This window comes from Oryza brachyantha, chromosome 11, assembly GCF_000231095.2.
Source record: "Oryza brachyantha chromosome 11, ObraRS2, whole genome shotgun sequence".
In the NCBI taxonomy this organism is placed as follows: Eukaryota; Viridiplantae; Streptophyta; class Magnoliopsida; order Poales; family Poaceae; genus Oryza; species Oryza brachyantha.
The window spans coordinates 7,789,259-7,816,065 of NC_023173.2; the positions used below are offsets into that span (position 1 = coordinate 7,789,259).

A 26,807-nucleotide genomic window follows, 5' to 3' on the forward strand; every position below is an offset into this window, starting at 1 on the left:
GGTGGGGCCCACCTGTCAGTGACTGTTTCACCCGCCGCGCCCGCGCCGCGCCGCGTCCGAGCCAGACTCCGGGCCGTCGCCGCAACCGCCGCCGCCGAGACCGCGCCATCGCTGACTCGGTCTCCAACCTCCGCCCGCCCTAGCCGGTGCCTCCACGCTATAAATCCCGAGCCGCCGCGCGCCGTCGCTCACTTTGCGCCGTCGCTCGTGTCACCGCCGCACTGCCGCCTCTCGCCGCCGCCGCGCAATCTCGTCGCTAGCCGCCGGTCGCCGCCGCTTTGTTGCGTCATCACCTCCGCCCCGTCCTCGCCGACTTGCTGCCGTCCTCCGTCGCCATCGGTGAGCGTCCCCGCGCCGCGCATTGCTTCCTCGCGTCGTCGCCGTCGCGCCCGGTCGCCTCGCCGCCACCGATCGATCTCCGCCGCCACCGCCGATCTCCCGCACCCGCCCGCGTCGCCACCTCCGCCTCGGCCTCGCCGACCCGCCCGCGCCCTCGCCGCCGCCGGTGAGCACCCGCACCCTCCTCCCCTCTTTCTCCCCCTTTCCGGCCGACCGTCGCCGAGTCGCGCGCCGTCGCCGGACGGGACCATAGCTCGTCTCTCCCGCCGGCCGCCGTGGTCGTCGTCGCCTCCGCGTCGCCGACGTTTGGCCGCCGTCGCTTGCGCCCGCGCGTGCCCGCGCTCGTCGCTCGCCGGTCGTCGCCGTCGCGCCGTCGCCGTCGTGCCGCCGTCGCCGTGCGCCGCCGCCGCGTCGCCCGCCGCTCCCGCCGGTCGCCGCCGTCCGCCCGAGCGCGCGCTCTGCTCCCTTCCTCTCTGTTCCTCTCTCGCTGACGAGCGGGACCCACCCGTCAGCCGCCACCCGCCAGCCGCCTCCTCTCTCTCCTCCCCGGGCCCGCGTGTCAGCCGCCCACTTCCCTCTCTCTCTCACCGACAGGTGGTCCCCACCTGTCAGCCGTCAGCCTCCTCTCTCCTCGCTGACGTCAGCAACCCCATTAATTGCGCAATAATTGATTTAGTACTTTTCTGTTTAGCTAAAAACCCAGAAAACTTCTAAAATTCATAAGTAATTCATCTAGTCTCCGTTTAGGTCCATTCAAGTTTCATTAAATCCAGAAAATTGCCAAGAATCCATTAATAATAGTTTCTTTCTCTGTTTCAGTAGTTTTTAGCCTGTTTTTCTTGTTTTGCCTTGTTTGTCGTAGGTTTTGACCCCGTCGCAGCGCCGTTCGTTCTCGAAGTCGTCGCCGAAGTTCCTCGTGGGTCTAAGCAAGGCAAGTGGCACCCTTCTTTGATCATATTGAACCTATGATTATAAAATCCCCCGCTTTTACATTCAAACATGCATTGTTTTATTCAAATGTATTTACTTTACTTATCTATTGGGCATTTACCTTTATACCCGTTGATCCCCATTTATTATTGACATCCCAGGGTTAATTTGACTAGAATTAGGGTTAGTCAATGCTTAGCCATGCTTAGTTCAACTAGCTCACCAATTCTTATTTTGATTATTGATTAAACTTTGATAGACCTTTAATGGGTGTTATCATTATTCATTTCCCGATATGGATTAATACAACTAAAATATTGCTTATGGTGGGCTGTGGGTGCATGGTTTTGAGAGTCGCACGCATGGCAATTAAGGACCGGTTCTCAGGAAACCCTGAAGGTCTTACACGTACTAACCACAAGCCAGAATGGGCAACGGTGAGACTCGTAATCTAGCTTGTCCCTATTCGACGTACCCAGGCAAGGGTAGGCGTGATGGAGTATGGACGGGCAATCGTGGTGTAACGAAAGCTTCTCCTGCTTCCGGATCTACCAAGGCACAAGAGGGGACTGCCCGACTTGGTGCAAAGGAGGGGGTGAAACCTGAAGTGTGGTGCGATTGTCTAGGGAGGGCTGGGTGAAAGGTCTTATCATGGTTTCTGTACTGAGGTATCGTGGTGATACGTTGGGGCATGGTAACATGCTTGGCAGCCATGTCTTGTGGGTAAAGTTGTACACCTCTGCAGAGTAAAACTATTCGAATAGCCGTGCCCGCGGTTATTGGGCGAACTGACAGACTCACTGGGATTAGTTGAACCCCTTTTAATAATTTTCTTAATCTTGCAACTGGTTTGACCCTGCGCAATGTGGTGTAACGTTGGCAGTGGTTTGGGTCTGTTGCAACGTGGTTTAACGTTGGGCAGAGGGTTGACCCTGTCGCTACGTGGTGTAACGTTCGACAGTGGTTTGGGCCTGTTGCAACGTGGTGTAACATTGGACAGTGGATGATTATTTTAAATGTTTACTTTACTTTTATTTCATTCTATTTTATCTACTGCTTTGCTAAATTACCGCAGCTTTTGTGCAAGTTAACCTTAGCCTACCCTTGTTACCCTATTGCATTCATTATTCTCCCTCCCTTGGGTGTTACTTGTTGAGTACGGTGGTTTGTACTCAGTCTTGCTTACTTTTCCCCCCACCAGAGCAAGTGCCAGAGCCTGTGTCAGAAGAAGGTTGTTCCGAAGGTTGAAGTGAGGTTCAGTCCGCCGTCGAGAGTGCCTGTGGTGTGGAGCCGTCTTCGCCAGCTGAAGCTGAAGATTAGATGGTTTAGTGTGTTTTCCTTTTCCGCTGCATTTCGATAGATAATTGTTTTTATTTGTTTTTAAGTCATGGAACTGTGTATTAATTTGTCATAGTGTGTACTCGGGCTGATGCCTGGACCGAGATTTAATACATGCTATTGTTCAGAAATTTGGTGTAAATTTCTGGGCGTGACAATAACCTACCTTGAAATATTGAATCCTTGCTGGTTGTAACCATAGGGTGCTCTTGGATACAATTATTGTGTTATTTGGGATTATGCTATGCTTATATTGCCGCTATATGCTTATATATTCGGTTACCGCCTTACAAATTACTCTTTTTGATAAATGTTATATGTGAAAAAGGTTATTTTGGTGCTGCTGGACAGAATTTTAATGTGTGAGTATTGTGAATAGAAAATGGAGAAAACTTGTTTTTAGACTTGGGCGGCGAGTGGTGTACATATGGTAGTAGATGTGCACCGATAGGGGGAGCGTTCGCCCGGGTCGATTAAGGACCTCACTCTATGTCACCAACTAATGAAAACAGTACAAACCACATGTGCTAAGTATGGGCTGGCCTTAACCTATTAAGTTGTTTAGAGTTTAGCCTTGCATCTTGGTAGGCCGAAGAGTATGAGTTACCGGGTTTTGGTAACTTATCGGAACTTCCTATGGCTTGTGATTTGTTGAGATTGGTTAATGACATGTGGTATGTGATGATTTGAGCGGGCAGTCTGTCCAATACAACGGTGCTGTGCCTCGTGAGGGATTCCGGGTAGGGTTCCTTACAGCGCTAGGTTAAAGCGTGGGCCTGCTACCTAGTGGCGCTACTTTGCTAGTAGCGTGGGTAAAACACACATCGTGCTGGTGCAAGGCTAGACAATAAACAATGTAACGGTTTTGTTATGATCTCTAGATCACACTCAATGTGTAGAATGTGGTGATACCGACGGGTATCGGACAAACTAGAGCGAACCATATCATGTGGGCTTAGAAGTTGTACAAACTCTTCAGAGTCTAAAACTAATCGATTAGCCGTGCTCACGGTCATGAGCGGCATGGCGAAGTGTCATGAGTATAGTTTGTGATTTTGATAAACTCTTTGTGAACTTGAAAAATGGTTGGAATGTTTTGTTGGTGAACTTGGGTAAAGTTCGGTGAATGGTGATGATATGATGGTAAGTGGTGATGATCTACCTTGAGGGGTAGATGCGTGTTATTTATTCATTTACATTACAAGTTTTACTAACTCTATACTATTGTTAAAAAAAATTCCGTTGAGAAAATGTTGTGAACTAAAACTGGCATTTATGCAAATTAACCTATACACAGCTTATCCTTGAATACGGCCAACATGTAGCATGCTAGGGTTGTCACCGACTTGCCAGTACATTAATTTGATTAATGTACTGATTTCTTGCTTTCTTTTACTTGTTTTTGGTTCAAACCCTGCTGCAGGTATTGACTGTTTGGATGAGGAGTTTGATGCTGCTTGTGATTTCCAGGATGGTTTTAACTAGGGATTTACCCTAGCCGGTTTGCCTATGGGCTTTTGGGTAGCACGCTTACCGTATGAACCAATATGTATGGCTTGTCGCCAAGTACTACTTAGAACTTATTAAGACTATTTATGCGTTATGCTTAGAACCACTTATGATTCGGATATCGTGCTTGAGATGAGTTATGTGAGACTATGTTGCATTCCTGGGCAACTAGTCCCACATGAGGATGGGTTTGAAATGGTTGAGATAACCGGGGAATATGCCTTTGTTGAGATCGAGTCTCTGGGGTACGCTTTTGGTTGCCACCATCGAGTGGTTGACGGGCGTATGACGTAGATGACTGGCGTGGCTATTCCAATGGTTATGTCTTCTATTTCATATCCGATGGCTTAGAGCCTTTGTAGTGCCCTCTTCAAGACACGTCGGGGTCTGCGATGAGTTTGGATGGTTATCGTAATTATTTGGGTTTAATTTGAGGCCCCATCCATCCAGATATTTCGCGCTGACATGTCTCGGAGCATTGCACCACCTAGGCTTTGGGACGTCCTCACATCATGAGAGCGAAAAGCGAGATACGTGTACCCCGAGCGAACGGCGGGACGTCTGTCCCGGACAGAAGGTGGAACGAACGACGGCGTCGCCATGCACGCGCGTCACGAGCGATAAACGCGTAGGCGAAACGAATGGCTCCGGCCAGTACCGAAAACGGTAAAAATGAACGAATGGCTCGACCGAGGTCCCAAAACGGCAAAAATGAACAAATGTCTCGACCAAGAACCCAAAACGGCTAAAAAGAGGGATGCAACATGAGGACTTCCCAGGAGGTCACCATCCTAGTACTACTCTCGCCCAAGCACACTTAACTTCGGAGTTCTGATGGGATCCGATGCTTTAGTGCTGGTATGATCGCATCCAGCATGTCTCGCACCGCCTGCCCCCTTATGCTCCCCGCGCGTGGCCCTTACCCGTCCGCCCAGGGCGAATCGTGCCGTCGTAGGAGCGAATAAGCGGCTGACTCGTACCGCGTACGAACGGCAGGGTCTCATGAGAGCGAAAAGCGAGATACATGTACCCCGAGCGAACGGCGGGACGTCTGTCCCGGACAGAAGGTGGAACGAACGATGGCGTCGCCATGCACGCGCGTCACGAGCGATAAACGCGTAGGCCGAACGAATGGCACCGGCAAGTACCGAAAACGGTAAAAATGAACGAATGGCTCGACCGAGGTCCCAAAATGGCAAAAATGAACGAATGTCTCGACCAAGAACCCAAAACGGCTAAAAAGAGGGATGCAACATGAGGACTTCCCAGGAGGTCACCATCCTAGTACTACTCTCGCCCAAGCACGCTTAACTTCGAAGTTCTGATGGGATCCGGTGCTTTAGTGCTGGTATGATCGCATCCAGCATGTCTCGCACCGCCTGCCCCATTATTCTCCCCGCGCGTGGCCCTTACCCGTCCGCCCGGGGCGAACCGTGCCGTCGTAGGAGCGAATAAGCGGCTGACTCGTACCGCGTACGAACGGCAGGTCTCATGAGAGCGAAACGCGAGATACGTGTACCCCGAGCGAACGTCGGGACGTCTGTCCCGGACAGAAGGTGGAACGAACGACGACGTCGCCATGCACGCGCGTCACGAGCGATAAACGCGTAGGCCAAACGAATGGCTCCGGCAAGTACCGAAAACGGTAAAAATGAACGAATGGCTCGACCGAGGTCCCAAAACGGCAAAAATGAACGAATGTCTCGACCAAGAACCCAAAACGGCTAAAAAGAGGGATGCTGTCACGCCCAGAAATTTACACCAAATTTCTGAACAATAGCATGTATTAAATCTCGGTCCAGGCATCAGCCCGAGTACACACTATGACAAATTAATACACAGTTCCACGACTTAAAAACAAATAAAAACAATTATCTATCGAAATGCAGCGGAAAAGGAAAACAAACAAAACCATCTAATCTTCAGCTTCAGCTGGCGAAGACGGCTCCACACCACAGGCACTCTCGACGGCGGACTGAACCTTACTTCAACCTTCGGAACAACCTTCTTCTGACACAGGCTCTAGCACTAGCTCTGGTGGGGGAAAAAGTAAGCAAGGCTGAGTACAAACCACCGTACTCAACAAGTAACACCCAAGACGGGGAGAATAATGAATGCAATAGGGTATCAAGGATAGGCTAAGGTTAAATTGCACAAAGCTGCAGTAATTTACCAAAACAGTAGATAAAATAAACTGAAATAAAAGCAAAGTAAACATTTAAAATAATCATCCACTGTCCAACGTTACACCACGTTGCAACAGGCCCGAATCACTGTCGAACGTTACACCACGTAGCGACAGGGTCAACCCTCTGTCCAACGTTAAACCACGTTGCGACAGACCCAAACCACTGCCAACGTTACACCACATTGCACAGGGTCAAACCAGTTCCAAGATTAAGAAAATTATTAAAGGGGTTCAACTAATCCCAGTGAGTCTGTCAGTTCGCCCAATAACCGCGGGCACGGCTATTCGAATAGTTTTACTCTTCAGAGGTGTACAACTTTACCCACAAGACATGGCTCCCAAGCATGTCACCATGCCCCAACGTATCACCACGATACCTCAGTACGGAAACCATGATAAGACCTTTCACCTAGCCCTCCCTAGACAATCGCACCACACTTCAGGTTTCACCCCCTCCTTTACACCAAGTCGGGCAGTCCCCTCTTGTGCCTTGGTAGATCCGGAAGCAGGAGAAGCTTTCGTTACACCACGATTGCCCGTCCATACTCCATCACGCCTACCCTTGCCTGGGTACGTCGAATAGGGACAAGCTAGATTACGAGTCTCACCGTTGCCCATTCTGGCTTGTGGTTAGTACGTGTAAGACCTTCAGGGTTTCCTGAGAACCGGTCCTTAATTGCCATGGGTGCGACTCTCAAAACCATGCACCCATAGCCCACCATAAGCAATATTTTAGTTGTATTAATCCACATCGGGAAATGAATAATGATAACACCCATTAAAGGTCTATCAAAGTTTAATCAATAATCAAAATAAGAATTGGTGAGCTAGTTGAACTAAGCATGGCTAAGCATTGACTAACCCTAATTCTAGTCAAATTAACCCTGGGATGTCAATAATAAATGGGGATCAACGGGTATATTGGTAAATGCCCAATAAAGTAAATACAATAAATAGATTTGCATAAAACAATGCATGTTTGAATGTAAAAGCGAGGGATTTTATAAACATAGGTTCAATATGATCAAAGGAGGGTGCCACTTGCCTTGCTTAGACCCACGAGGAACTTCGGCGACGACTTCGAGAACGAACGGCGCTGCGACGGGGTCAAAACCTACGACAAACAAGGCAAAACAAACAAAATAGGCTAAAAACTACTGAAACAGAGAAAGAAACTATTTTTAATGGATTCTTGACAATTTTATGAATTTAATGAAATTTGAATGGACCTAAACGGAGACTAGATGAACTACTTATGAATTTTAGAAGTTTTCTGGGTTTTTTAGCTAAACAAAAAAGTCCTAAATCAATTATTGCGCAATTAATGGGGCTGCTGACGTCAGCGAGGAGAGAGGAGGCTGATGGCTGACAGGTGGGGACCACCTGTCGGTGAGAGAGAGGGAGAGGGAGAGACTGACACGCGGGCCCGGGGAGGAGAGAGAGGAGGCGGGCGCGGGGTACTACTAACGGGTGGGTCCCGCTCGTCAGCGAGAGAGGAACAGAGAGGAAGGGAGCAGAGCGCGCTCGGGCGGACGGCGGCGACCGGCGGGAGCGGCAGGCGACACGGCGGCGGCGCATGGCGACGGCGGCGCGACGGCGACGGCGCGACGGCGACGACCGGCGAGCGACGACGGCGCGACGGCGATGACGGCCGAGGCGGCGACGCACAGGCGCAACCGGCAGAACAGCGGCGACGGCTGGCACGGCGACAACCGGCGAGCGACGAGCGCGGGCACGCGCGTGCGCAAGCGACGGCTGCCAAACATCGGCGACGCGGAGGCGACGACGACCACGGCGGCCGGCGGGAGCGACGAGCTAAGGTCCCGTCCGGCGACGGCGCGCGACTCGGCGACGGTCGGCCGGAAAGGGGGAGAAAGAGGGGAGGAGGGTGCGGGTGCTCACCGGCGGCGGCGAGGGCGCGGGCGGGTCGACGAGGCCGAGGCGGAGGTGGCGACGCGGGCGGGTGCGGGAGATCGGCGGTGGGGGCGGAGATCGATCGGTGGCGGCGAGGCGACCGGGCGCGACGACGACGACGCGAGGAAGGAATGCGCGGCGCGGGGACGCTCACCGACGGCGACGGAGGACGGCAGCAAGTCGGCGAGGACGGGGCGGAGGTGATGACGCAACAAAGCGGCGGCGACCGGCGGCTAGCGACGAGATTGCGCGGCGGCGGCGAGAGGCGGCAGTGCGGCGGTGACACGAGCGACGGCGCAAAGTGAGCGATGGCGCGCGGCGGCTCGGGATTTATAGCGTGGAGGCACCGGTTAGGGTGGGCGGAGGTTGGAGACCGAGTCGGCGACGGCGCGGTCTCGGCGGCGGCGGTTGCGGCGGCGGCGGTTGCGACGACGGCGCGGAGTCCGGCTGGCGCGGCGCGGCGCGGGGTTTCGGTTGCTGACAGGTGGGCCCCACCTGTCAGTGGCGCGAGAGAGAGGAGGGAGGCGAGACGGACTTCACGGCGAGCGCGGGCGAGCGAGCGGGCGAGCTGGGCCGGGCGGCGGCCCAGGCGGGCGCGCGCTGGCGGGCGGAGGGAGCGGCCGGCGCGGCTGGGCCGGCCGAGCGGGAAGACGGGCCGGCTCGGCTGGGCCGGCCCGGGAAGGAAGAAAAAGAAAAAGAAAAAGGAAAAAGAAAAGGAAGGGAGGAAAATTGGACTTCGGCCCAATTTGAGAAGGAAGGGAAAAAGAAAAGAAAAAGGAGGGAAAAAGGAGGAAAAAGGAAAACCCCACTTTTGGCGAATTTTAAATTATTTTGTTTGGCCAAATTTTATACTTCTGCAATTTAAATTTAAATCCTGTTAGTCGATTTGCGAGCCTTCATGGTTTCCTTGACTTCCAGTTGCTCCATTGTTGTTGCGGTTACTGTTCCTTGTGTTCACCATCTGAGCAGAAGGGGAGAACAAAGGCAGAGGAGAAAATCAAAGGGCTTTTCTTGAATTACTCGACTGTAATTTTCTGATCTTGATTAAAACACTTAAAAGAGCACTCAACTCCTGGTGGTACGACCATAACGCCACTACTTGTCATGGTGAACCGCTAACCCCAAACAAACCTACACACACAAAAACTACCAAGCAACGACTAAAAGACGATGCTAGGGTAACGTCTACGGCTCAAAACGGCTGCGACGACTGAAGAAGCAACGCTTGACTCTTCAACGACTCCATCTTCAACTTGAGAGCGACGCTTGACTCTTCAACGACTGAAGTAGCGCAGAAAGAGGGGAGGAGGGTGCGGGTGCTCACCGGCGGCGGCGAGGACGCGGGCGGGTCGGCGAGACCGAGACGGAGGTGGCGACACGGGCGGGTGCGGGAGATCGGCGGTGGCGGCGGAGATCGATCGGTGGTGGCGAGGCGACCGGGCGCGATGGCGACGACGCGACGGAGGAATGCGCGGCGCGGGGACGCTCGCTGACGACGACGAGGACGGCGACTGGTCGGCGACAGCGGCGCGGAGGTGATGACGCGACAAAGCGGCGGCGACCGGCGTCCGACGGTGAAGTTGCGCGGCGGCGGCGAGAGGTAGCAGCGCGGCGGCGACTCGGGCGGACGGCGGAAAGTGAGCGACGGCGCGCGGCGGCTCGGGATTTATAGCGTGGAGGCAACGGCTAGGGCGGGCGGAGGTTGGAGACCGAGCCGGCGATGGCGCGGCCTTGGCGGTGGCGGTTGCGGCGCGGCGGCGGACCCGGACTCGGCCGGCGCGGCGCGGGCGCGGGCGGCCGAAACGGTCACTGACAGGTGGGCCCCACCTGTCAGTGGCGCGCGAGAGAGGAGGGAGGCGGCGCGGACTCGCGGGCGCGGGCGCGGCGCGGCGCGGGAGCTGGGCCGAAGCCGCGGCCCAAGCGGGCGCGCGCTGGCGGGCGGAGGGAGCGGCCGGCGCGGCTGGGCCGGCCGAGCGGGAAGACGGGCCGGCTCGGCTGGGCCGGCCCGGGAAGAAAAAGAAAAAGAAAAAGAAAAAGGAAAAAGAGAGAGGGAGGAAAATTGGACTTCGGCCCAATTTGAGAAGGAAGGGAAAAAGAAAGGAAAAAGGAGGGAAAAAGGAGGAAAAAGGAAAACCCCGCTTTTGCCGAATTTTAAATTATTTTGTTTGGCCAAATTTTATACTTCTGCAATTTAAATTTAAATCCTGTTAGTCGATTTGCGAGCCTCGATTTAAGTGAATTAATTCCTTTTAGAGGGATTTTTCCTGAGTTAATTAAGCCAATCGTTATTTACGGATTTCTTTTTACGATTTAGGCTTGGGATAAAACTCCGGGCGTGACACGTGTACCCCGAGCGAACGGCGGGACATCTGTCCCGGACAGAAGGTGGAACGAACGACGGCGTCGCCATGCACGCGCGTCACGAGCGATAAACGCGTAGGCCAAACGAATGGCTCCGCAAAACGGCTAAAAAGAGGGATGCAACATGAGGACTTCCCAGGAGGTCACCATCCTAGTACTACTCTCGCCCAAGCACGCTTAACTTCGGAGTTCTAATGGGATCCGGTGCTTTAGTGCTGGTATGATCGCATCCAGCATGTCTCGCACCGCCTGCCCCCTTATGCTCCCCGCGCGTGGCCCTTACCCGTCTGCCCGGGGCGAACCGTGCCGTCGTAGGAGCGAATAAGGTGCTGACTCGTACCGCGTACGAACGGCAGGGTCTCATGAGAGCGAAAAGCGAGATACATGTACCCCGAGCGAACGGCGGGACGTCTGTCCCGGACAGGTGGAACGAACGACGGCGTCGCCATGCATGCGCGTCACGAGCGATAAACGCGTAGGCCAAACGAATGGCTCCGGCAAGTACCGAAAACGGTAAAAATGAACGAATGGCTCGACCGAGGTCCCAAAACGGCAAAAATGAACAAATGTCTCGACCAAGAACCCAAAACGGCTAAAAAGAGGGATGCAACATGAGGACTTCCCAGGAGGTCACCATCCTAGTACTACTCTCGCCCAAGCACGCTTAACTTCGGAGTTCTGATCGGATCCGGTGCTTTAGTACTGGTATGATCGCATCCAGCATGTCTCGCACCGCTTGCCCCCTTATGCTCCCCGCGCGTGGCCCTTACCCGTTCGCCCGGTGCGAACCGTGCCGTCGTAGGAGCGAATAAGCGGCTGAGTCGTACCGCGTACGAACGGAAGGGTGTCATGAGAGCGAAAAGCGAGATACGTGTACCCCGAGCCAACGGCGGGACGTCTGTCCCGGATAGAAGGTGGAACGAACGAGGGTGTCGCTAGGCACGCGCGTCACGAGCGATAAACGCGTAGGCCGAACGAATGGCTCCGGCAAGTACCGAAAACGGTAAAAATGAACGAATGGCTCGACCGAGGTCCCAAAACGGCAAAAATGAACGAATGTCTCGACCAAGAACCCAAAACGGCTAAAAAGAGGGATGCAACAAGAGGACATCCCAGGAGGTCACCCATCCTAGTACTACTCTCGCACAAGCAAGCTTAACTTTCAAGTTCTGATGGGATCCAGTGCTTTGTGCTGGTATGATCGCATACAGCATGTCTCGCACCGCCTGCCCACTTATGCTCCTCGCGCGTGGCCCTTACCCGTCCGCCCGGGGCGAACCGTGCCGTCGTAGGAGCGAATAAGCGGCTGATTCGTACCGCGTACGAACGGCAGGGTCTAATGAGAGCGAAAAGCGAGATACGTGTACCCTGAGCGAACGGCGGGACGTCTGTCCTGGACAGAAGGTGGAACGAACGACGGCGTCGCCAGGCACGCGCGTCACGAGCAATAAACGCGTAGGCCGAACGAATGGCTCCGGCAAGTACCGAAAACGGTAAAAATGAACGAATGGCTCGACCGAGGTCCCAAAACGGCAAAAATGAACGAATGTCTCGACCAAGAACCCAAAACGGCTAAAAAGAGGGATGCAACATGAGGACTTCTGTCACACCCAGAGTTTCGTCCCAAGCCTTAAATCGTAAAAAGGAATTCGTAAGTAACAATTGGCTTAATTAACTCAGGAAAAATCCCTCTAAAAGGAATTAATTCAATTAAATCGAGGCTCGCAAATCGACTAACAGGATTTAAATTTAAATTGCAGAAGTATAAAATTTGGCCAAACAAATTAATTTAAAACTCGGCAAAAGTGGGGTTTTCTTTTTTCCCTCCTTTTTCCTTTCTTTTTCCCTTCCTTCTCAAATTGGGCCGAAGTCCAATTTTCCTCCCTCTTCCTTTTTCCTTTTCTTTTTCTTTTTCTTTTTCTTCCCGGGCCGGCCCAGCCGAGCCGGCCCACCGCCTTCCCCTTGGCCGGCCCAGCCGACCGGCCTTCCTCCCCCTCTTCGCGCGCGCCCCGCCTGGGCCGCGGCTCCGGCCCAGCTCGCCCGCTCGCCCGCTCGCCCGGGCCGCGAAGTCCATTGCCGCTCCCTCCTCTCTCGCGCCACTGACAGGTGGGGCCCACCTGTCAGTGACCGTTTCGCCAGCCCGCGCCCGCGCCGCGCCGGCCGAGTCCAACTCCGCGCCGCCGCCGCAACCGCCGCCGCCGCAACGGCCGCCGCCGAGACCACGTCGTCCCCGACTCGGTCTCCAACCTCCGCCCGCCCTAGCCGGTGCCGCCACCCTATAAATCCCGAGCCGCCGCGCGCCGTCGCCCACTTTCCGCCGTCGCTCGTGTCGCCGCCGCGCTGCCGCCTCTCGCCGCCGCCGTGCAATCTCGTCGGCAGCCGCCGGTTGCCGCCGCCTTGTTGCGTCACCACCTCCGTCCCGCTGTCGCTGACTTGCTGCCGCCCTCGCCGTCGCTAGGGAGCCTCCTCGGTGCCGCGCGTTCCCTCGCTGCCCGGTCGCCGCCATGTCTCGCCCGTCGCCACCACCCGTCGATCTCCGCCGTCGTTGCCGATCTCCCGCTCCCACCCGCGTCGCCACCTCCGCCTCGACCTCGCCGACCCGCCCGCGCTCTCGCCGCCGCCGGTGAGCACCCGCACCCTCCTCCCCTCTCTCTCCCCCTTTTCGGCCGACTGCCGCCGAGTCGCGCGCCGTCGCCGGACGAGTGTGAAGCTCGCCCCTCCCACCGGCCGCCGTGGTCGTCGTCGCCTCTGCGTCGCCGATGTCTGGCCGCCGTCGCTTGCGCCGCGCATGCCGTGCCGTCGCCGCTCGCCAGTCGCCGTCGCCGCTGTTCTGCCGGGTTGCGCCCGTGCGTCGCCGCCTCGGCCGTCGTCGCCGTCGCACCGTCGCCGCTCGCCAGTCGTCGCCGTCGCGCCGCCGTCGCCTTGCGCCGCCGCCACCGCGTCGCCCACCGCTCCCGCCGGTCGCCGCCGTCCGCCCGAGCCCGCGCGCTCTGCTCCTCTCTGTTGCCCTCCCGCTGACGAGTGGCCCCACTCGACAGTCGTTCCCCGCGCCCGCCTCCTCTCTCTCCTCCCCAGGCCCGCGTGTCAGTCTCTTCCTCCCCCTCTCTCTCACCGACAGGTGGTCCCCACCTATCAGCCGTCAGCTTCCTCTCTCCTCGCTGACGTCAGCAGCCCCATTAATTGCGCAATAATTGATTTAGGACTTTTCTGTTTAGCTTAAAAACCCAGAAAATTTCTAACATTCATAAGTAATTCATCTAGTCTTTGTTTAGGTCCATTCAAATTTCATTAAATTCATAAAATTGTCAAGAATCCATTAAAAATAGTTTCTTTTGCTGTTTCAGTAGAGTTTGTGCCTGTTTTATTTATTTTTGTGCTTTGTCGCTTAGTTTCGGACCCCGCCGAAGAGCCGGTTTACTTCGAGATCGTCGCCGAAGTTCCCCAAGGGCCAGAGCAAGGCAAGTGACACTCATCCTTGAACACATTGAACCCATTATTGCAAATTCCCCGCTTATTTATTTCAAATATGCATTGTTTTAACCAAAGTACTTACTTTAGGTAATTTTCGGGTAAACCTTATTATTATGCCGTTGTTTATCCAACTTTATTCATTGCTAGACCAGGGGTAACTTGACTAGAGATAGGCCTAGGTTAATGCTTAGCCATGCTTAGAACAAATAGCTCATGGGACCACATTTAATCATGCTTAGTTCTGGATAGCTGAGATAATGACTCATTACCCGGTTCGGGTTAATGTCAACTAAAATATTGATAATGGTGGGCTGTGGGTGCATGGTTTTGAGAGTCGCACCCATGGCGATTAAGGACCGGTTCACGGGAAACCCTGGAAGTAAATAAGTGCTAACCACATGCCGAAATGGGTAAGGTGGGATTTGAAGCATGACTTTGAACTATTTGACGTACCCAGGCAAGGGTAGGCGTGATGGAGTATGGACGGGCAATCGTGGTGTAACGAAAGCTTCTCCTGCTTCTGGATCTACCAAGGCACAAGAGGGGACTGCCCGACTTGGTGTAAACGAGGGGGTGAAACTTGAAGTGTGGTGCGATTAAATAGGGAGGGTTGTGTAACGGGTCCTATCACGGTCTCCTTTCCGGTATACCATGGTGGTATGTCGGCGCACGTTCAAGTGTAGTGGAGTCGTGTCTTGTGGGTACAGTAGTACACCTCTGATCAGAGTATAAACTATTCGAATAGCCGTGCCCACGGTTACGGGCGAACTCCCAGCTTCACTGTGATTTGTGAACCTCTAATAACTTGTGTAAATTGGTTATCACTCGGGACTACTGCAACGTGGTGTAACGTTGAAGTAGTGGTTGGGCCTGTTGCAACGTGGTGTAACGTTGGACAGTGTTGTGGTATTTTACAACTGTTACTTTTTATGCTTTACTGTACTTAATTACCTTTATTCTTTTAAGCTCTGTTATTTGTTTAAACTGCTGCTTTACTGCAACTAACCCTAGCCTGTCCTTGTTAATCCCTATGCATCATTTACTTCTTCCCCTTGTACGTGTTACTTGTTGAGTACGGTGGTTTGTACTCAGCCTTGCTTAACTTTCCCAACCCAGAGCTAGAAGTCGAGTCCGATGGAGGTGCCTCTCAGGAGTGAGCTGTTCCGTCGTCGAAGAGTTGCCTGTGGACTAGAGCCGTACCCGCTGGAGCTAGTCTACCCCTTTGTTTTTCTTTCCGCTGCATTTCCGCTAGAATAAGTGTAATTTTCAGTGGTTTCTAAGAACGATGGTTATGTAATCAACACTGTCTTTTTGTGTACCCTGGCTGTTCCTGGACAGGGATTTAATACACAATTAAGTTCAGAAATTCATGTGAGGAATTTCTGGGCGTGACAAGTTGCTATCAGAGCCACCTTTGACCGTAGGATCAGCCCAATGGAAGCCCTAAGAGCCCTCTGCTTTTCATGTTTGTGCATAGTTTGCGAAAGTTGGATTGTTTTGAAGATGGGTTAGTGTTTTTCAAAAGCGTGAGTGATTTAAAAAGACAAAACCCCTTTTGCTGAAAAGCATGAGTAAATCGATTTACGGGTCAAAACTTTATTTACTTTGTTTCTTTTATGATTTATTTATCTTGAAATAAAATCTTGCATCTATTGATTCCAAATCCTTGTGAGCTTTACATGGCCGACCACCCCTTGTACCATCGTGGAAACGGAATGGCTGGATTCGTGGCAGAGTTGGCGAGAGTCTCGTTCACAGCAGGATACCCTTATGAGCCGGAGTACACCACGATCCATCCTCCGGAAGGCGTGTTTCCCCACCAAGTAAGATTGGAGCTGCGTGGAATCCCCGGTTTCCTCCCTAACTTGGAAGCAGAAGGAGCTGGAGGTTCGCATGAGCATGCCTGCCAGGAAGCTGCCTACAGTCTGATGACAACGCTCAGGGCTAGGCATGACCTGACGTTTCGGCATTCGGCTTACCGGTATCACCCTGGTCGTGGACCCAATTCCATGGTCAGTAGGTTTCGGTCTGCCCGAAGTGAGCAAGACCCTACCTTCGGTAGGATGTGCACGGTGCTGCAGGGTCTCGACCAGATGCATCACGATCTCCACGAAGCGTCCAAGGCCTTGAACGACGCCAAGCTCACCCAGATCGTTCGTCTGCAAGATGAGGTCGATCGCTTGAAGAAGGACAATGCCAGGCTTAAAGGACTCCTAGAGCCCGGAGGTGCAAGGTGTCGCACTACGGCAAGAAAGCGAACCCGTGGGCCGCTAAGAGTTCAGTCTTACCCTGGTGCCCCGGATGAACTAAGACCCTTGATGCAGATGGTGCCAACCTCTCCGACCCCGGTGCCCGAGGAAGGTGTCTCCCCGTTCAACGCTGCAAGGAACCGCAACAGGGTCGTCTCAGTCTCGAGCAGCAGCGAGTCCGCTTCTGGTGAAGATGAAGATGGCCTCCCTAGCAACTCAAGAAGCCACTCTAAAGACGAGGAAGAAGATCCATCTCCGGTCGTCGATCGTCGCTCCCCTTTCGTGCCCTAGACATCGCCTTTAGCTTCGTTTTAGTCGTTGTGTGCTAGTTTTGGTGTGTTAGGTTTGCTTCGCTTGGGGCTAGTGGTGAACCATAGCAGTAGTGGGGTTATGGTTGTGCCGCCAGGAGTTGTGTGGTTTTTAAGTGTGTTTTTTAAGCAAGACAATTACAGTTCACTAATTAAATAAAACCCCTGTTTGCTTAGTCGTTTCTTTTTCTTCTTTCTCTTTCTGTCCTCCCGCTCCTGAAGATGGTGAACACCCGCCACAACAACCGCGACACCGACCAGTCCAGTACCGGAGGACCGCCCTCGCCGCCTCCACCAGAGAACCCGTCGCTTGCCCAGATTCTTGCTAACCAGACGCAGATGCTCTCTTGGATGATGCAGCAGATGCAACAGCAACAGCAGCAACATCAACAAGTGCTCCACCAGCTTCTAAATCAAAGTCAGAATAACCAGCAACAGCAGGGACCACCCCCTGTGCAGTCCAAGTTACCGGAGTTTCTCCGTGTTCGTCCCCCAACCTTCTCAAGCACTACCAACCCTATGGAGGTAAGTGATTGGCTCCATACCATCGAGAAGAAGCTCAATCTACTGCAGTGCACTGACCAAGAGAAGGTCTCCTTTGCCGCACATCAACTGATGGGTCCCGCCTCTGCTTGGTGGGATAATTTCCTGGCTACCCGCACCGCTACCACGGAAGTGACTTAGGCGGAATTCTGTCTTAATTTCCACAAGGCCCATATCCCCGACGGGATAGTCACATAGAAGAAGCGTGAGTTCCGCGCTTTGCAGCAAGGTACCAAGACAGTGACTGAGTACCTTCATGAGTTCAATCGCCTAGCGCAATACGCTCCCGAGGATGTCCGCACTGATGCCGAAAGACAAGAAAAGTTCCTCGGAGGCTTGGATGATGAACTGAAGAAGCAGTTGCTTTCGGGCGACTATGCCGATTTTGAAAAACTAGTGGATAAGGCCATCCGTCAGGAGGACCAGCACCTCCAGATAGACAGGAAGAGGAAGGCTTCCCAGTTCAGGTCTAATCAGCCGCCTCCTCAGAAGCCTCGATTCCACACTGGCCCCTATCCTTCGAATCAGCACCATGGGCAGTCAACCTTTATTTTCCGCCAACATCGTCCCTACAACCCCATCAACTTCTCCAGTGGTTCATCCCAGCGTGCTCCACCTCAACGCGCTCCCCCTGCACCAGCTTCCCGGCAACAGAATGCTTCTCCGCCGACAGCTCAACCTCCTCCAGCCAGGAAGGATGCAGGTGCAAAGCCTGGAGTGTGCTACAACTGTGGCGACCCAGGTCACTTTGCCGACAAGTGCCCGAAGCCGAAGCGCAGTGGGCAAAGGTTCATGCAAGCTCGCGTGAATCACGTCACCGCCGAAGAAGCACAGGCTGCGCCAGAAGTAATACTGGGTACGTTTCCTGTCAACTCCGTACCTGCTACAGTACTTTTTGATTCTGGTGCTACACACTCTTTTATTTCAAGAAAGTTTGTGGGATTGCTTGGGTTAGAAAGGGAAAAGTTAAGAAACCCGATGCGGGTTAATACTCCAGGGCATAGTATGCTATCGGACCTTTATAGCCCTGATGTGCCCATAGAAATCCAAGGGATACCCTTTCTGGCCAATCTCATCCTTCTCGAATCTAAAGACCTAGATGTCATTTTGGGAATGGACTGGCTTACCAAGCATCAAGGAGTGATTGATTGTGCCAAGCGTACCGTCACCTTGACCGATGAAGGTGGTAAAGTGGTGACTTATCAGTCGCCGGAGTCAGTGTCAACCAGGACTTGTTTGAATCAGATGGAAGCCGAAGAGCAACCCTCGGAAAAAGTTAAAGGCCCAAAGAAGTTGGAAGACATACCAGTGGTTTGTGAGTATCCGGAGGTGTTTCCAGATGATCTCACGACAATGCCGCTAGAAAGAGAGATCGAGTTCCGTATCGACTTGGTACCAGGAACCGCCCCGATCTATAAGAGACCCTACAGGATGGCAGCCAATGAGATGGCGGAAGTGAAGAAGCAAGGGGATGAACAGCTTCAGAAAGGTTATATCCGACCGAGTACCTCGCCTTGGGGTGCCCCAGTTATTTTTGTTGAGAAGAAGGACAAAACCAAGAGAATGTGTGTGGACTATCGTGCTTTGAACGATGTTACCATCAAGAATAAGTATCCTCTGCCAAGGATTGATGATCTGTTCGATCAGTTGAAGGGAGCCAAAGTTTTCTCCAAGATCGATTTGAGATCAGGGTATCATCAGTTAAGAATTCGGGAAGAAGATATTCCCAAGATGACATTCACTACTCGCTACGGCTTGTATGAATGTACGGTAATGTCGTTTGGACTTACCAATGCCCCGGCATTTTTCATGAATCTCATGAATAAGTTGTTCATGGAATACCTGGATAAGTTTGTGGTTGTCTTCATTGATGACATTCTTATCTACTCCAAGTCAGAAAAAGAGCACGGGCAACATTTGCGGATTGTGCTAGAGAAGCTAAGAGAACACCAGTTGTATGCCAAGTTCAGCAAGTGTGATTTTTGGCTGCACGAAGTGAAGTTCCTTGGCCATGTGATCAATGCCCAAGGTGTAGCAGTGGACCCCAGTAATGTGGAGTCAGTAATCAAGTGGACCCCGCCTAAGACGGTTTCCCAAATCAGGAGTTTCTTAGGACTTGCGGGCTATTACCGCCGGTTCATTGAGAATTTCTCGAAGATAGCCAAGCCAATGACACAGTTGTTGAAAAAGGAAGAGAAGTTCAAATGGTCAAGTGAGTGCGATAGGAGTTTTGAAGAGCTCAAGCAAAGGTTGGTTTCGGCACCCGTGTTGGTTTTGCCGGATCAGACGAAGGACTTCCAGGTTTACTGTGACGCATCCAGATCAGGACTGGGATGTGTGCTAATGCAAGAAGGAAAGGTGATTGCTTACGCCTCTCGTTAGTTGAGACCACATGAGGGTAACTACCCGACTCATGATTTGGAACTAGCAGCTGTGGTGCATGCCCTAAAGATTTGGCGACACTACTTAATCGGTAACAAGTGTGAAGTATATACGGATCATAAGAGTTTAAAGTATATCTTTACACAACCGGATTTGAACCTCCGTCAGCGAAGATGGTTGGAATTGATCAAGGATTATGATCTAAGTATCCATTACCATCCAGGCAAAGCAAATGTAGTTGCCGATGCCTTGAGCCGGAAGAATTACTGCAACGCTGCGATGTCAACGGAAGTTTGTGAGCAGTTGCAACAGGAGTTTAAGCGACTAAATTTGGGTTTAGTTGAAGAAGGTTTTGTAGCAGCTCTAGAAGCGCAGCCCACTTTGGTGGATCAAGTTCGCCAATACCAAGCAAATGATCCGGGGATAGCCGAGCTAAAGAAAAATATGCGAGTTGGTAAAGCTCGAGATTTTTCAGAAGATGAACATGGGACAATCTGGATGGGAAACAGGTTGTGCGTACCAGATGACAAGGAGTTAAAGGAGTTGATACTTCGAGAAGCTCATCAAACCCAGTACTCTATTCACCCTGGGAGTACCAAGATGTATCAGGACCTCAAAGAAAAGTTTTGGTGGGTTAGTATGAAGAGAGAAATTGCAGAATATGTCGCCTTGTGCGATGTTTGTCAACGAGTCAAAGCAGAACACCAAAGGCCATCAGGACTATTGCAACCTCTCCAGATTCCAGAATGGAAATGGGAAGAAATCGGGATGGATTTCATCACTGGTTTACCAAGGACTGCTGCCGGTCATGACTCGATTTGGGTAATTGTTGATCGATTGACGAAGGTCGCTCATTTCATACCAGTTCACACTACCTACTCAGGGAAAAGATTAGCCGAGATTTACTTGGCCAGGATCATGTGTCTACATGGAGTACCGAAGAAGATCGTTTCTGACCGAGGAAGTCAGTTTACCTCGAAGTTTTGGCAAAAGCTGCAGGAAGAATTGGGAACCCGACTGAATTTCAGTACGGCTTATCATCCCCAGACAGATGGTCAGACAGAGAGGGTAAATCAGGTTCTTGAAGATATGCTCAGAGCTTGCACTCTCAACTTTGGTGGAACTTGGGATAAGAACCTACCGTATCAGGCCAGTCTGCAGATGGCACCTTTTGAAGCATTGTATGGGCAAAAGTGTCGTACACCCCTCTTCTGGGATCAAACAGGAGAACGTCAAGTTTTTGGGACTGAAGTTCTAAGTCAGGCCGAAGAGAAGGTCAGAATAATCCGTGAAAGGTTGAAAACAGCTCAAACCAGACAGAAGAGTTATGCAGATAATCGTCGAAGGGACTTAGCCTTCGAAGCAGGAGACTATGTGTACCTCCGCGTTACACCTTTGCGAGGAGTACACCGGTTTCAGACCAAAGGAAAATTGGCACCACGTTTTGTGGGACCATACCGGATAGTGGAACGCAGGGGAGAAGTTGCGTATCAGTTGGAACTCCCCGCTAACATGGCCGGAATCCATGACGTGTTCCATGTGTCGCAGCTCAAGAAGTGTCTCCGTGTGCCTGAGGAACAGACCAACTCCGAGCACATCGATCTGCAGGAAGATCTAACATATGTGGAGAAGCCAGCACGGATTCTAGAAACCAGTGAAAGGAAGACTCGGAACCGTGTGATCAGATTCTGCAGAGTTCAGTGGAGTCACCACTCAGAAGAAGAAGCAACATGGGAAAGAGAAGATGAGCTCAAGGCCGCCCATCCGCACCTCTTCGCCAGTGCCTCCGAATCTCGGGGTCGAGATTCCGTTTAAGGGGGTAGGTTTGTCACACCCGGAGTTTTGTCCCAAGCCTAAAATCGTAAAAAGGAATTCGTAAGTAACAATTGGCTTAATTAACTCAGGAAAAATCCCTCTAAAAGGAATTAATTCAATTAAATCGAGGCTCGCAAATCGACTAACAGGATTTAAATTTAAATTGCAGAAGTATAAAATTTGGCCAAACAAATTAATTTAAAACTCGGCAAAAGTGGGGTTTTCCTTTTTCCCTCCTTTTTCCTTTCTTTTCCCTTCCTTCTCAAATTGGGCCGAAGTCCAATTTTCCTCCCTCTCTCTTTTTCCTTTTTCTTTTTCTTTTTCTTTTTCTTCCCGGGCCGGCCCAGCCGAGCCGGCCCGTCTTCCCGCACGGCCGGCCCAGCCGCGCCGGCCGCTCCCTCTGCCCGCCAGCGCGCGCCCGCCTGGGCCGCCACCCGGCCCAGCTCGCCCGCTCGCTCGCCCGCGCTCGCCGCGAAGTCCGTCTCGCCTCCCTCCTCTCTCTCGCGCCACTAACAGGTGGGGCCCACCTATCAGCGACCGAAACCCCGCCTCCGCGCCAGCCCGCGCCCGCGCCGCGCCGCGCCAGCCGACTCCGCCGCCGCCCCGAGTCCTCCGCCGCACCACCGCTGCAACCACCGCCGCAACCGCCACCGCCGAGTTCGCCGCGTCGTCGACTCAGTCTCCACCGGCCGCTCCGCCCTAGCCGGCGCCACCACCTATAAAATCCTCGCGCCGCCGCCCCGCCGCCACTTTCCCCTCTCCGCCCGAAGCTCCCCTCCGTCGCCGTCAGCCGCCGATTTCCCCGTCGGCCGTTGGACGTCGCCGCCCACTCGCGTCACCACCTCCGCCTCGGCTTCGCCGACCTTCCGCCGGCCCTCGTCGCCACCGGTGGTCGCCGAGCGTCGTCGCCACCCCTTCGTCCCTCCCGCCGCCGTGCCCGTCGTCTCGACGCCGTCAGCCGATCTCGTCACCGCGCGTCGCCAGCCGCCGCGCGTTTGGGTCACCACCTCCGCCTCACCCTCGCCGACGCGCCGCCTTCGTTGTCGCCGCCGGTGAGCGTTTCCCCTCTCCCTCTCCCGTTTCCTCCATCATCGCCTCCGAGCTCACCCCCGTGCCGTCGTCGTCGGACTCCGCCGATCGCCGGCGGCCCCTGCCAGACCGTCGCCCAGCTCCGCCGTTGTCACGCTGTCCTTGCGCCACCCGCGCCTTCCCGCATGGCCGCTTCCCGCGCCCGCCCGCCGTCGCCACGCCGCTGTGCTGTCGTCGCCGTGCGCCGCGCTCGGTCGCGTGCCACGCGCTGTCGTCGAACGTCGGTCGTCGTCGCGCCCTCGTCGCCGTCGCCGCCCGCTTGTCGCCGCTCGACGTCGTCGCCGACGCCGTCGTTGCTGCTCTGCCGCCGCTCAGCCGCCCTCTCCCTCCTCCGCTCTGCTCCACCGCCGCTCCGAGCCGCGCCACCCCGCCGTGGTCTCTGCCTCCTCCTCGCCGACGCCGTCGTCGCCCTTCGGTCGCCGGTCGATGTCACCGACGTCGATGCCCTCGCGCCGCCGGTCATCGCCATCGCCACCTCCCCTTTCTCCTCGGCCCTTGCCGTCTCCGCCGCTCCCGCCGCCGCTGCTCGCACCGCCGATGTTCCCGCTTCCCGGCTGCCGTCGCCATTCGCCGCCGCCCGCCGGTTCGCGCCGCTCGTCGCCGGGCGCCGTCCTCCGCCGGTCGCCGTCCACCGCCGCCCGGGCGTTGCCGCCCCTCTCCCTCTCCCGGCCGGACCCCGCTCCCCTCCTCTCTGTTCCACGGTCGCCGACCGACGGGTCCCACCCGTCAGCCGTTCCCCGCGCCCGCCTCCTCTCTCTCCTCCCCGGGCCCGCGTGTCAGCCGCCCACTTCCCCTCTCTCCCACTGACAGGTGGTCCCCACCTGTCAGCCGTCAGCCTCCTCTCTCCTCGCTGACGTCAGCAGCCCCATTAATTGCGCAATAATTGATTTAGGACTTTTCTGTTTAGCTAAAAAACCCAGAAAAATTCTAAAATTCATAAGTAATTCATCTAGTCTCCGTATAGGTCCATTCAAGTTTCATTAAATCCAGAAAAATGCCAAGAATCCATTAAAAATAGTTTCTTTCTCTGTTTCAGTAGTTTTTAGCCTGTTTCGTTTGTTTTGCCTTGTTTGTCGTAGGTTTTTCCCCCGTCGCAGCGCCGTTCGTTCTCGAAGTGGTCGCCGAAGTTCCTCGTGGGTCTAAGCAAGGCAAGTGGCACCCTTCTTTGATCATACTGAACCTATGATTATAAAATCCCCCGCTTTTACATTCAAACATGCATTGTTTTATGCAAATCTATTTATTGTATTTACTTTACTTACCTATTGGGCATTTACCTTTATACCCGTTGATCCCCATTTATTATTGACATCCCAGGGTTAATTTGACTAGAATTAGGGTTAGTCAATGCTTAGCCATGCTTAGTTCAACTAGCTCACCAATTCTTATTTAATTATTGATTAAACTTTGATAGACCTTTAATGGGTGTTATCATTATTCATTTCCCGATGTGGATTATTACAACTAAAATATTGCTTATGGTGACCTGTGGGTGAATGGTTTTGAGAGTCGCACCCATGGCTATTAAGGACCGGTTCTCAGGAAACCCTGAAGGTCTTACACGTACTAACCACAAGCCAGAATGGGCAACGGTGAGACTCGTAATCTAGCTTGTCCCTATTCGACGTACCCAGGCAAGGGTAGGCGTGATGGAGTATGGACGGGCAATCGTGGTGTAATGAAAGCTTCTCCTGCTTCCGGATCTACCAAGGCACAAGAGGGGACTGCCCGACTTGGTGTAAAGGAGGGGGTGAAACCTGAAGTGTGGTGCGATTGTCTAGGGAGGGCTGGGTGAAAGGTCTTATCGTGGTTTCCGTACTAAGGTATCGTGGTGATACGTTGGGGCGTGGTAACATGCTTGGGAGCCATGTCTTGTGGGTAAAGTTGTACACCTCTGCAGAGTAAAACTATTCGAATAGCCGTGCCCGCGGTTATTGGGCGAACTGACACTCACTGGGATTAGATGAACCTCTTTAATAATTTTATTAATCTTGGAACTGGTTTGACCTTGCGCAATGTGGTGTAACGTTGGCAGTGGTTTGGGTCTGTCGCAACGTGGTTTAACGTTGGGCAGAGGGTTGACCCTGTCGCTACGTGGTGTAACGTTCGACAGCGGTCTGGGCCTGTTGCAACGTGGTGTAACGTTGGACAGTGGATGTTTATCTTAAATGTTTACTTTACTTTTATTTCAGTTTATTTTATCTACCGCTTTTGCTAAATTACTGCAGCTTTGTGCAAGTTAACCTTAGCCTATCCTTGTTACCCTATTGCATTCATTATTCTCCCTCTCTTGGGTGTTACTTGTTGAGTACGGTGGTTTGTACTCAGCCTTGCTTATTTTTCCCCCACCAGAGCAAGTGCCAGAGCCTGTGTCAGAAGAAGGTTGTTCCGAAGGTTGAAGTAAGGTTCAGTCCGCCGTCGAGAGTGCCTGTGGTGTGGAGCCGTCCTCGCCAGCTGAAGCTGAAGATTAGATGGTTCAGTTTGTTTTCCTTTTCCGCTGCATTTCGATAGATAATTGTTTTTATTTGTTTTTAAGTTGGGGAACTATGTATTAATTTGTCATAGTGTGTACTCGGGCTGATGCCTGGACCGAGATTTAATACATGCTATTGTTCAGAAATTTGGTGTAAATTTCTGGGCGTGACACTCCCCTTCTTCGCACGCGCCCCGCCTGGGCCGCGGCTCCGGCCCAGCTCGCTCGCGCCACGAAGACCATCGCCGCTCCCTCCTCTCTCGCGCCACTGATAGCTGGGGCCCACCTGTCAGTGACCGTTTCGCCAGCCTGCGCCCGTGCCGCGCCGGCCGAGTCCGACTCCGCGCCGCCGCCGCAACCGCCGCCGCCGCAACCGCGGCCGCCGAGACCGCGTCGTCCCCGACTCGGTCTCCAACCTCCGCCCGCCCTAGCCGGTGCCGCCACCCAATAAATCCCGAGCCGCCGCGCGCCGTCGCCCACTTTCCGCCGTCGCTCGTGTCGCCGCCGCGCTGCCGCCTCTCGCCGCCGCCGCGCAATCTCGTCGCCAGCCGCCGGTCACCGTCGCGCCGCCGTCGCCGTGCGCCGCCGCCGCCGCGTCGCCCGCCGCTCCCGCCGGTCGCCGCCGTCCGCCCGAGCCCGCGCGCTCTGCTCCTCTCTGTTGCCCTCCCGCTGACGAGTGGCCCCACTCGTCAGTCGTTCCCCGCGTTGTCATGCCCAGAAATTCCTCACACGAATTTCTGAACTTAATTGTGTATTAAATCCCTGTCCAGGACCAGCCAGGGTACACAAAAAGACAATGTTGATTACATAACCATCGTTCTTAGAAACAACTGAAAAATTACACTTATTCTAGCGGAAATGCAGCGGAAAGAAAAACAAAGGGGTAGACTAGCTCTAGCGGGTACGGCTCCAGTCCACAGGCAACACTTCGACGGCGGAACAGCTCACTCCTGAGAGGCACCTCCATCGGACTCGACTTCTAGCTCTGGGTGGGAAAGTTAAGCAAGGCTGAGTACAAACCACCGTACTCAACAAGTAACACGGACAAGTGGGAAATAAATGATGCAATGGGATTAACAAGGACAGGTTAGGGTTGGTTGCAATAAAGCAGCAGTTAAACAAATAACAGAGATTAAAAAAACGAAGGTAATTAACTACAGTAAAGCATAGATAAGTAAGCAGTTGTAAAGAACCACAACACTGTCCAACGTTACACCACGTTGCAACAGGCCCAACCACTACTCAACGTTACACCACGTTACAGTAGTCCTGTGTGACAACCAATTACTCAAATTATTAAGGTTCACTAATCACAGTGAAGCTGGGAGTTCACCCTTAACCGTGGGCACGGCTATTCGAATAGTTTATACTCTGATCAGAGGTGTACTACTGTACCCACAAGACACGACTCCACTTGAACGTGCACCGACATACCACCACGGCATACCGGAAAGGAGACCGTGATAGGACCCGTTACACAACCCTCCCTATTTAATCGTACCACACTTCAGGTTTCACCCCCTCCTTTACACCAAGTCGGGCAGTCCCCTCTTGTGCCTTGGAAGATCCGAAAGCAGGAGAAGCTTTCGTTACACCACGATTGCCCGTCCATACTCCATCACGCCTACCCTTGCCTGGGTACGTCAAATAGTTCGAAGTCATGCTCCAAATCCCACCTTACCCATTTCGGCATGTGGTTAGCACTTAATTACTTCCAGGGTTTCCCGTGAACCGGTCCTTAATCGCCATGGGTGCGACTCTCAAAACCATGCACCCACAGCCCACCATTATCAATATTTTAGTTGACATTAACCCGAACCGGGTAGTGAATCATTATCTCAGCTATTCAGAACTAAGCATAATTAAATGTGATCCCATGAGCTATTTGTTCTAAGCAT

At 53.4% G+C, this 26,807-nt stretch overlaps 4 non-coding genes and 1 pseudogene across 4 annotated transcripts; all 5 read right to left on the bottom strand.

The window, feature by feature from the left end:
• Positions 1–4,870: 4,870 nt before the first annotated feature.
• LOC121055878 lies at positions 4,871–4,988 on the bottom strand. The gene has a single exon (XR_005812862.1). It is a non-coding gene; the product is annotated as a 5S ribosomal RNA (ribosomal RNA).
• A 372-nt stretch (positions 4,989–5,360) lies between these two features.
• LOC121055872 lies at positions 5,361–5,478 on the bottom strand. The gene has a single exon (XR_005812856.1). It is a non-coding gene; the product is annotated as a 5S ribosomal RNA (ribosomal RNA).
• Positions 5,479–10,693: 5,215 nt separating this feature from the next.
• On the bottom strand, positions 10,694–10,811 carry LOC121055845. The gene has a single exon (XR_005812830.1). It is a non-coding gene; the product is annotated as a 5S ribosomal RNA (ribosomal RNA).
• Positions 10,812–11,180: 369 nt separating this feature from the next.
• LOC121055883 lies at positions 11,181–11,298 on the bottom strand. Its single transcript, XR_005812867.1, has one exon. It is a non-coding gene; the product is annotated as a 5S ribosomal RNA (ribosomal RNA).
• A 372-nt stretch (positions 11,299–11,670) lies between these two features.
• On the bottom strand, positions 11,671–11,788 carry LOC121055842 (annotated as a pseudogene).
• Positions 11,789–26,807: the final 15,019 nt, after the last annotated feature.